The sequence below is a fragment of the Elephas maximus genome, chromosome X, assembly GCF_024166365.1.
Source record: "Elephas maximus indicus isolate mEleMax1 chromosome X, mEleMax1 primary haplotype, whole genome shotgun sequence".
NCBI lineage: Eukaryota > Metazoa > Chordata > Mammalia > Proboscidea > Elephantidae > Elephas > Elephas maximus.
In genome coordinates this window covers 45,977,564-45,987,704 of record NC_064846.1, presented here as the reverse complement: position 1 = coordinate 45,987,704, position 10,141 = coordinate 45,977,564, and the positions used below count along the sequence as shown (strand labels likewise).

Below are 10,141 nucleotides of genomic sequence, written 5' to 3'. Positions count from 1 at the left end.
GAGTGATCACCCAACATATAAATTATAATTATTATGCTCCTAAAGTAGGCTTCCCAAACATGCACACTCTATCCATCCCAGAGGCCTCAGCATAAAGCAAAGGGCATTTGATCTGATCACACTAAAAATCAAGTCAGACTTAATCTTCTAAGACTATCTGTTGCACATTGTTCATATTGCCCCCAAAATGTGATATAATCTCTGAGGTTTGACATATTTCTTCTGTAGAAGCCTATGCTTTATGGCTAATTTCAAGGTTGAATGGTGCAAATGCAATTTTATACAGAGCCACCTCTGATTTAGCAGCAGAGATTGATGTACATAACAGCCACTTAACAAATGGCAACTGTCCAGTTGGTGTCTGTCATGCAACTATTATGTGTTAGATATAAATTAGGTGATTTATATTGCAACTTTACGTAAAACAAGAACATTTATTTATAGAGATGGGCTTATTTGCAAATTGGCAAACAAACCTGAAAAAGAAGACAAAAGTTTGATTTAAATATTAAATTGCAATAAAAATAATTAAAAACTTTCACTTTCATTAAATTGAAAAAAAAATCTGTCTTTAGACTGATAGTCTACAGCAGGGAATGACTATCAGCATACAATAAAGTGGAGTTATATAAATCATTGTTTTCATTTTATTGTGAAATATATCATTCACACAAAAGAGATTAAAATTGTATACCTACAGTTTAAGGAATAATAATAAACAATAAACCAACCACTTGTTCACCTACCACTCAGGTTAAGAAGTAGTGTATTACTGGAAGTGACATTATCACGATGGTGGAGTAAAAAACTATGCTCCTGTCCACTAAAGAAACATCACAAAACAAATTGAAACTGTCAGAACTAATAACCTTGTAAAAAATCTGATAAAAAGTCAAAGGTTCACAGAAACCAAGATGATGCTAAATCAAACAAAAGGCAATGTCAAGAAAATGGTAGGAAACCTTTGTGGCTTTGTGTTACTGGACCATTCCCTTCCTCCTTCTCAGCTCCAGCTCGGCAGCCAGCTTGAAGCCCACATTTCCATCCTGGGACCCTGGTTAAGGGTTCTGGAGAGAACAGACCATACCTTATACATGAATTACTGTGTTTGTCTGTTTGAACCTGTCATGTGGCTACCTAAAGAACTGAAGCAAAGAATCGATCTCTGTTTCATCCATCTTGGATATAGCACTGGGTGGAGGAGTAGCAAACATACTTGTCTTAGGCTGGGTTCTCTAGAGAAGCAAAACCAGTAAAGCATATAGATAGAGAGAGAGATTTATATCAAGGAAATGGCTCACACGGCTGTAGAAGCTAGAACATCCCAAGTCCGTGGGTCGGGACAGAGCGTTCTCCTGATTCACGTAGCCGCAGGGGCTGGCGAACCCAAGATCAGCAGGTTGGAGAGCAGGGCACTTGGTCATAGGCTATGAAGATCGATGAATCCCATGATCAGCAGGCAAGGCTGCAGGTAAGCTGCTAGCTCAAGTTCCAAGAACTGGAGATCAGATGAACAAGAGCCAGCTACAGGATTCAGAACCAGCAAAAGCCCACAAGCCTTGCCAGAATATCCACTAATATTCAATGAAGGCCACACACCCAAGGAAACTCCCTTTCAACTGACTGGCTACTCAGAGCAGATTCCATCATGGAGGTGATCACATCATAACGAGTCTCATCATGGAAGTGATCACAACATCATTTGACTGCCAAACCGGTGAGAATCATGGCCCGGCCCAGTTGACACACAGCCTTAACCATCACAATACTAAAAGGCCTGTAGCTGCCTGGAGCAAGAGAGGGCAATTGAGACATACAATGGAAAGCTTAGGGCCAAGGCCACGGAATCCAGAAGAAAGTTTCTTTGTGAAGTTAGGATATTCATATGTGCCTAGGGCAAGACACATGACCATAAGAGACCTGATAAAATCCTAAACTTTTACCTTGGGTTGATCTCTAGGCTCACTGTAATCCTGCTAAGTGTTAAAGGAGTACTGTCCCAGGATAGAGCCAATCAGTAAAGACTGCAAGAGGTGTTTTTTGCCTGTTTGTTTGCCTGGTTTTCTTTTCTTCTTTAACTCCCAGCATTCAAGAAAATCTCTGTCAGAACAATTACTGAACACAAGCTAAAGGAATAGACTTCAGTGAACATACAGATGTGAAGTAATCCAGTATTTGGAAAAAGTTTTGAAAAGTCACTAAATGAACAAAGTACTATAGCTTTCAAAAATAAAAACAAAAAAAGAAAGAAGAAAATACTGAGGAAGTGGGAGAATCAAATTTCCAGAGTTACCACATTATATCACTCAAATATTTTATTTTGAACAAAAAAAAATCACAAGGCATACAGAGAAACACAGGAGGATGGTTCATTCAAAGGAACAAAATAAAGTGTTAGAAACCATCCCTGAGGAAGCCACACATTGGAATTACTATATAAAGACTTTAAAGCAACTGTCTTAAATATGCTCAAAGAGCTAAAGGAAAGGAAACCCTGGTGGTGTAGTGGTTAAGCCCTACGGCTGCTAACAAAAGGGTCGGCAGTTCAAACCCGCCAGGTGCTCCTTGGAAACTCTATGGGGCAGTTCTACTCTGTCCTATAGGGTTGCTATGAGTCGGCAATGACTCCATGGCACTGGGTTTGGTTTTTTTGGGGGGGGGGTTAGCTAAAGGAAAACACAAAGAACTAAAGGAAATCTGTGAACAAAATGAGAAAATCAATAAAGAGAAATTATAAAAAGAAACCAAACAGAAATTCTGGAGTTGAAAAATACAATAACTGAAATAAAAAATTCACTACAGGGGCTCAACAGTAGATTTGAACTGGCAGAAGAATCAGCAATCTTGAAGTTAGGACAATTAACACAATCAAGTCTGAGGAACAGAAAGAATAAAGCAAAATGAACACAGCCTAAGGAACCTGTAGGACACCATGAAGTGAACCACCAAATGCATTATGGGGGTTGTAGAAGGAAAAGGGAAAGAGAAGGGCACAGAAAGAATATTTGAGGAATTAATGGCTGAAAACTCCTCAAATTTGATGACAGAGACATCAGTCGAGCCTGTGTCATGCCCACAGGTGGCGCAGTCCCAGGGACCGCGTCCCGGGGCAGCCAGTGCCAGTTCCCTCCCCTCGCATCCACACTCCTTGGCTCCAAGATGGTTGATGGGACAGAGCGCCATGGGGCAGGAAGCAGCACCCACAGGGGTCTTGGCCACTGAGAGCCTCAGGACCTGAGCCCCACCCCGAGGGGATGGAACCTGGTGGCTGGTGATGGGAATGGAGCGGGGCTGGCGCCACCGCAGCTTAAGCCTCTCACGGTAACGTGGCCCTGAAGCAGCTGTGTCTGGTCCTCAAAGTGTTGTTATAACAGTACTTGTAGTGGAAGGGATTGCTGTAGCCCAAAAGACCCAAGATACACAAAATATTGGAATCAAACACTTTCCTGCAACACAGTGTGGCATTTGGGTTCGAACCAGCAATGGAGGTCATTTTGCTTCCCCAAATTATCCTGACTCATATCCACCAAACAAGGAATATATCTACATTTTGGAAGCTGCTCCACGGCAAAGGATAGCGTTGACCTTTGATGAATATTATCATATAGAACCATCATCTGAATGTCGGTTTGATCGCTTGGAAGTTCGAGATGGGCCATTTCGTTTCTCTCCACTTACAGATCGTTACTGTGGAGTGAAAAGCCCCCCACCCCCATTCCCCCGCCATTAATTAGATCTATGGGTAGATTCGTGTGGAGTATGTTTAGCTCTGATAAAGGACTAAAAGGACTGGGATTGCAAGCAAAATATTCATTTATTTCAGGTCCAGACTTTACTTACCTGGGAGGTATTTTAAACCCATCCCAGATTGCCAGTTTGAGCTCTCAGGAGCTGATGGAATAGTGCCTTCTAGTCAGGTAGAACAAGAAGAAAAAACAAAATCTGGCCAAGCCTTGATTAAAATAAAACCAAACCCACTGCCGTCGAGTTGATTCCGACTCATAGTGACCCTATAGGACAGAGTAGAACTGCCTGGTAGAGTTTCCAAGGAGCGCCTGGCTGGATTCCAACCTTTGGGTTAGCAGTGGTAGCACTTATCCACTATGCCACCAGGGTTTCCAAGCCTTGATTGCATATGGACAATTAAAGCTAGTCCAAAAGCTAGGATTTTATTGAAGATCCTAGATTATTAAAAATAACCCTGGTGGCACAGTGGTTAAGAGCTACGGCTGCTAACCAAAAGGTCAGCAGTTCAAATCCACCAGGCATTTCTTGGAAACCCTGTGGGGCAGTTCTACTTTGTTCTATAGGGTCGCTATGAGTCGTAATCGACTCCATGGCAACCGGTAGTAGTTAGTAGTAGATTATCAAATGGAGCAATCAGATGAATGCAAAAGAAACTTCATGGCAGTCTATGAAGCAAGCAGTTCTGTTGAAAATAGGCAAGTCAAGTTTTGCTTAAAACAGGACTTGGAGTAATGTGGATGTGGCAGATGAAGGTAGTTGGTTTAGCAGGTTTAGAATGTTCTTTATGTCCTTTGTGGAAAATCCCCGCACAGGACGCACTTTCTTTTGCCATAGCAACGTGTGCATCTATAATTCCTTAGTCTGCAATGATGAAAATCATTGTAAGGAAAAGAAAAACGCAAAACTGTTTGAACAAATCACTAAAACTCATGGAACAATTATTGGCATTACATTAGGGATTGTCTTGCTACTTCTCATTATTGCTATTTTAGTACAAGTGAAACAGTCTGGAAAAAAGGTCATGGCTTGCAAAACTGCATTTAATCAATCTGGGTTTCAAGAAATGTTTGACCCTCCTCATTATGAACGGTTTTCACTAAGGGACAAAGAGATATCTGCAGACCTGGCTGACTTATCAGAAGAACTGGAAAACTACTAGAAGATGCAGCACTCCTCCACTGCCTCCCCATCACTGTGTGTCAGAACCATCCAGTGTCAAACAAAGCAGGACCAACCTCAGTTCCATGGACCTTCCTTTCCGAAATGATTTTGCACAATCACAGCCAATGAAAACATTTAATATCACCTTCAAAAAAATGTAGCTAGACTTTCAAACAGGCACACTAGTGTCCTGAACAGGCCCTAGAAAACAGAGTAATGGAGGAAATTCCTTGTAAAATTTATGTCAGGGCACGAGAAGATTCTGCACAAGCCTCCATATCCATCGATTTCTAATCTTCTACTGAAGGTGATGTTGATGATTAAGTGTGTGTGTGTGCAGCCGCACGGCTCCTGTACTGCATTCAGCAGCTAACACTTTTCTCCTATCAAAAATAGGAAGACCTGCATTTACCATTAACCTATTGTAATGGTGAAGTTTTTATTATCTCAGTCAGTCTATATATGTTAAACCGACCAAGGCACTTACTCCATGCAGTGAAAAAAATAATCATCTGTTGCATGGTGGCATATAAACAAAGCACCAGTGTAAATAGCTTTTGAGGAGGAGAGTGGTGGTGTGGAGCCAGGCCCTCAGGCTGCCTGTTAGTTTCAGCAACAGGAATACTGCTCTTGATCGATACAGTTCTATCAATGTTTTAATCCACAATAAACTTAAAATTAAGGATTTTCTTTACATTTTAAATTCCCTTTATTTTTCTTTTCTCTAAATTTGTTTTACAAGCCAGTAATTTTACCACTTCAGTTTCTTACATAAATACAAGTGGTTATTGCACCACATATATTTGAATATAGGTATTTGTTCTTGAATTTGTTGAATTATAGCTAGTTATTTTTTTTATTGTGATAAGCGTCAATTAAGGCCCAGAGTTATATTTCACCCATCTGTTTCTTTCTTTACTAATTTCCATATTGCTGCTTTTTAATTACCAGATTCTTGGTCTTTATTTTCTGGGAAGTAGATGATATGATTCACTACTTTTTAACCATATTTTGTCTTAGTTATACTGAAAATTTTCATAACCTTGGGGTGTATGCACTATTACCAGTTATAACTAGAAGCTTGAGAAAGATAAAAACTTATAGCAAGTCTTTTAAATTTCCCAAATTTGGTCACATTCAGTGATGGCCCATTGATTGGTAAGTAGCCCACTGTCGCCAAGTCGAGTCAATTCCAACTCATAGCAATCCTATGGGACAGAGTAGAACTGCCCCAGAGGGTTTCCAAAGGCTGTAAATCTTTGCTAAGGCAGACTGACACATCTTTCTCCTGAGAAGCAGCTGGTGGGTTTGAACCGCTGACCTTTTGGTTAGCAGCCGAGTGCTTTGACCACACGCCACCAGGGCTCCCTCCAGTAATCAGTCATCCAGTTCACTTGGAAAGAAGCCTATAATTATGTTTTTTTTGTGTGTGTGCAATTTTATCATCTTCAGCTCTGTGTTGCCTATTAAGTTTTGTAAAAAAAAAAAAAAAACAGCTCACGTAGCTCCCTTTGTATTGGTATATGGTAACCAAGGTCTATATGAAAGTTAAAGGGAAATTCCTAAGAAAGTAAGAAGCAATCTAAAGGCTTAGACAGATATTTTTCTAGCTCTTATCAAGAATAACAACTTTCACTTTTTTTTAAAAGACACTTTTGACCTTTTTTTATGGTATATAAAACAATAATGTATAAACATGATATAAAAACTCATTGTGTTTTTTTAGACTTTTAGTATTATTTGATACTGTACCAACTTTATTAAATCAAGATTTTAAAGACCTACATGACAGATTTCTTTCATTGTTCACATTAGCAGCTTTGGATACAAATATGCTGTGATGGAACAGTATACTATAATTTATTGTAAAGACCTTCGTAGTGTGTACATAAGATTTTTGTTTCCTTTATTACCCTATTTAGTTTGTGATAAATTTGTCACTGTGTGATATTTATTGCTCTAAATCACAACACAAATCCTACACTAAAATACACATTGTTACATGATCCTTCAATCATGTTATTTATAGCACTGAGATTTTGGATCTTACAATATGTATGGCAAAGAATCCATGTTTAGAATTATAACTAATATAGACATGCCATTTAAAATAGGTCAATCATTTTTTCTATACTTTTATAGTAAATTCTCGATGAGTTTCAGTGGATTTTACTAATTCTTTCAAATATTACATAGACATGTTCTCAGATTAGTAAAAATTGTGACAAATATACTCCCTCAAAATGTGTTTCTTACATCACATCTTTTATTTTTTGAAAAGCATAAATACCCAGGAAATATGAAAACCTACAATAGTATATCTATGACTTATTTTTTTTTATGGAAACATAATTTCCTCTGTTTTAAAAATATAAACTTTGAAAGGTAAAAAGACTTAATGAATGTAGTATTCAATGAACTAACACCAGAGCCAGGTAAGCTCTTTTCGTACCTGTATCGAATAGGCTTTCTAGTAGGCAACTTATACCAACCAACATTTGAATGGCATAGTAAATACTTAATAATAATAACTGTGATCTCATTCTTCATGATTATGAAAGGAAATTAGCATATTTTCTATGTAGAATTATATCCATTATAAAAATAGCTGTTAAATTCATCTTTAACCTCTATAGCAGGAAAAAAAAAAAGTATGCTTAACTGCATTATCTATTGTCAGAAGTAACTGTATTTTTACTTTTGAAATTTATGTCCTATCTTCTTTTTAAGGACTTGAGGCTTACAGAATACAGAGCCTTTAATGAAGACATTACAGTTAAAATAGCACAGAGGTACCTGGTTTCAGACAACTCAGGTTAGCAAGTAAAGTTTGGAAAACAGCCTTTGGTTCTACATTTCCTGGCTGCTAAAACAAATGCAACAGTTTTTTGCTTTTTACAATAGAAAAAAACAAAACTTATCTACAGAGTTTCATTTTCTCTGGAACTAAAAGCAAGAGAGAGCCTTTACATGAGACGATATTTCCTCAAGATTTAAGAAACATAAAAAATACGAGAGAGATCATAATGGTAAATCTTAATGAAGTGAAGGCATGGCTTAACATAGTCTAGGAACATTGGTTTCTGATCAGTCTATCTGCAGAGATAGAATCAAAAACCTCGATAGATAATAAATAGCTAAGTCAGCCCTAAGCAGTCATATATGCCTTCATTGAACTATAGATGGGTATTAACCAGTTGCCACAGAGTTGATCCAATCAAGAACTACTCATTGCATTGCCATGTCTAAAAAAAATCAGTTGCCATTGAGTCATGGCAACCCCATGTGTTTCAGAGTAAAGCTGTGCTGCACAGGGTTTTCAATGGCTGATTTTTCAGAAGTAGATCACCAAGCCTTTCTTCCAAGGCATCTCAGTGGACTCAAACCTCCAACCTTTTGGTTAGCAGCCAAGCGTGTTAACCATTCCCACCATCTAGGCAGTCCAGATGAATATTAGACCTCATTTATTTCTTACTCAAACACTTTACTGGTATACTATATGAAGAAAAGAGACTAGAACTGATGAATTTTAAGCATTTTAACCAGCATAAGGCTAATTGCTATATATATATATATATATATATATTCTTTAAAAGGAGCCCTGATCAAAGGATATGAACAGGCACTCTACCAAAGAAGACATTCAGGTGGCTAACAGATAAATGAGGAAATGCTCACGATCATTAGCCATTAGAGAAATGCAAATCAAAACTACAATGAGATACCATCTCACCCCAACAAGGCTAGCATTAATCCAAAAAACACAAAATAAAAAATGTTGGAGAGACTGGAACACTTATACACTACTGGTGGGAATGTAAAATGGTACAGCTACTTTCGGAAATTGGTTTGGCACTTCCTTAAAAAGCTAGAACTAGAACTACCATATGATCCAGCAATCCCACTCCTTGGAATATATCCTAGAGAAATAAGAGTCATCACATGAATAGATAGATATATGCACACCCATGTTCATTGCAGCACTGTTCACAATAGCAAAAAGATGGAAACAACCAAGGTGCCTATCAACAGATGAATGGATAAACAAATTACGGTGTATTCACACAATGGAATACTAGGCAACAATAAAAAACAAAAATGAATCCATGAAACATCTCATAACACGGATAAACCTGGAAGGTATTATGCTGAGCAAAATTAGTCAGTCGCAAAAGGCCAAATAGTGTATGAGACCACTATTATAAGAACTCAAGAAAAGGTTTAAACACAGTAGAAAACATTTTTTGATGGTTACAAGGGTGGGGAGGGAGGGAGAGGGCTATTCACTAACTAGATGGTAGACAAGAATTATTTTAGGTGAAGGGAAAGTCAACACACGATACAGGGGAAGTCAGCACAACTAGACTAAACCAAAAGCTAAGAAGTTTCCTGAATGCAATCAAACACTTCGAGGGACAGAGTAGCGGGGATGGAGGTCTGGGGACCATGGTTTCATGGGACATCTAGATCAATTGGCATAACACAGTGTATTAAGGAAATATTCTCCATCTGACTTTGTGCGTGGCCTCTGGAGTCTTAAAAGCCAGCAAGTGGCCATCTAAGATACATCAATTGGTTTCAACCCACCTGGAGCAAAGGAGAATGAAGAACACCAAAGACACAAGGAAAATATGAGCCCAAGAGAAAGAAAGGGCCACATAAACCAGAGACTACATCAGCCTGAGATTGGAAGAACTAGATGGTGCCCAGTTTCCACCAATGACCGCCCTGACAGGGAACACAACAGAGAACCCTTGATGGTGCAGGAGAAAAGTGGAATGCAGACCTCAAATTCTAGTAAAAAGACCAGACTTAATGGTCTGACTGAGGCTGGAGCGACCCCAGAGGTCATGGCCCCTGGACTCTCTGTTAGCCCAAAACTAAAACCATTCCTGAAGCCAACTCTTCAGACAAAGATTAGGCTGAACTATCAGACATAAAATGATACTGGTGAGGAGTTTGCTTCTTAGCTGAAGTAGACACATGAGACTATGTGTGCTGCTCCTCTTTGGAGGCAAGATAGGAAGGCAGAAGGGGACAGGACCTGGTTGAATGGTAACGGGAAATACCAGGTGGAGAGGAGAAGTGTGCTGTCACATTGTAGGAAGAGAAACTAGGATCACATAACAAGGTGTGTGTAAGTTTTTGTATGAGAAACTGACTTGAATTGTAAACTTCCACTTAAAGCACAGTAAAAAAAGAAAGAAAAAAAGGAGCCCTGGTAGCATAGTGG

The 10,141-nt window shown here is 38.8% G+C and overlaps 1 pseudogene; it reads left to right on the top strand.

Moving 5' to 3' along the window:
- Positions 1–3,069: 3,069 nt before the first annotated feature.
- On the top strand, positions 3,070–5,202 carry LOC126068688 (neuropilin and tolloid-like protein 2; annotated as a pseudogene).
- The last annotated feature ends 4,939 nt before the right edge of the window (positions 5,203–10,141 follow it).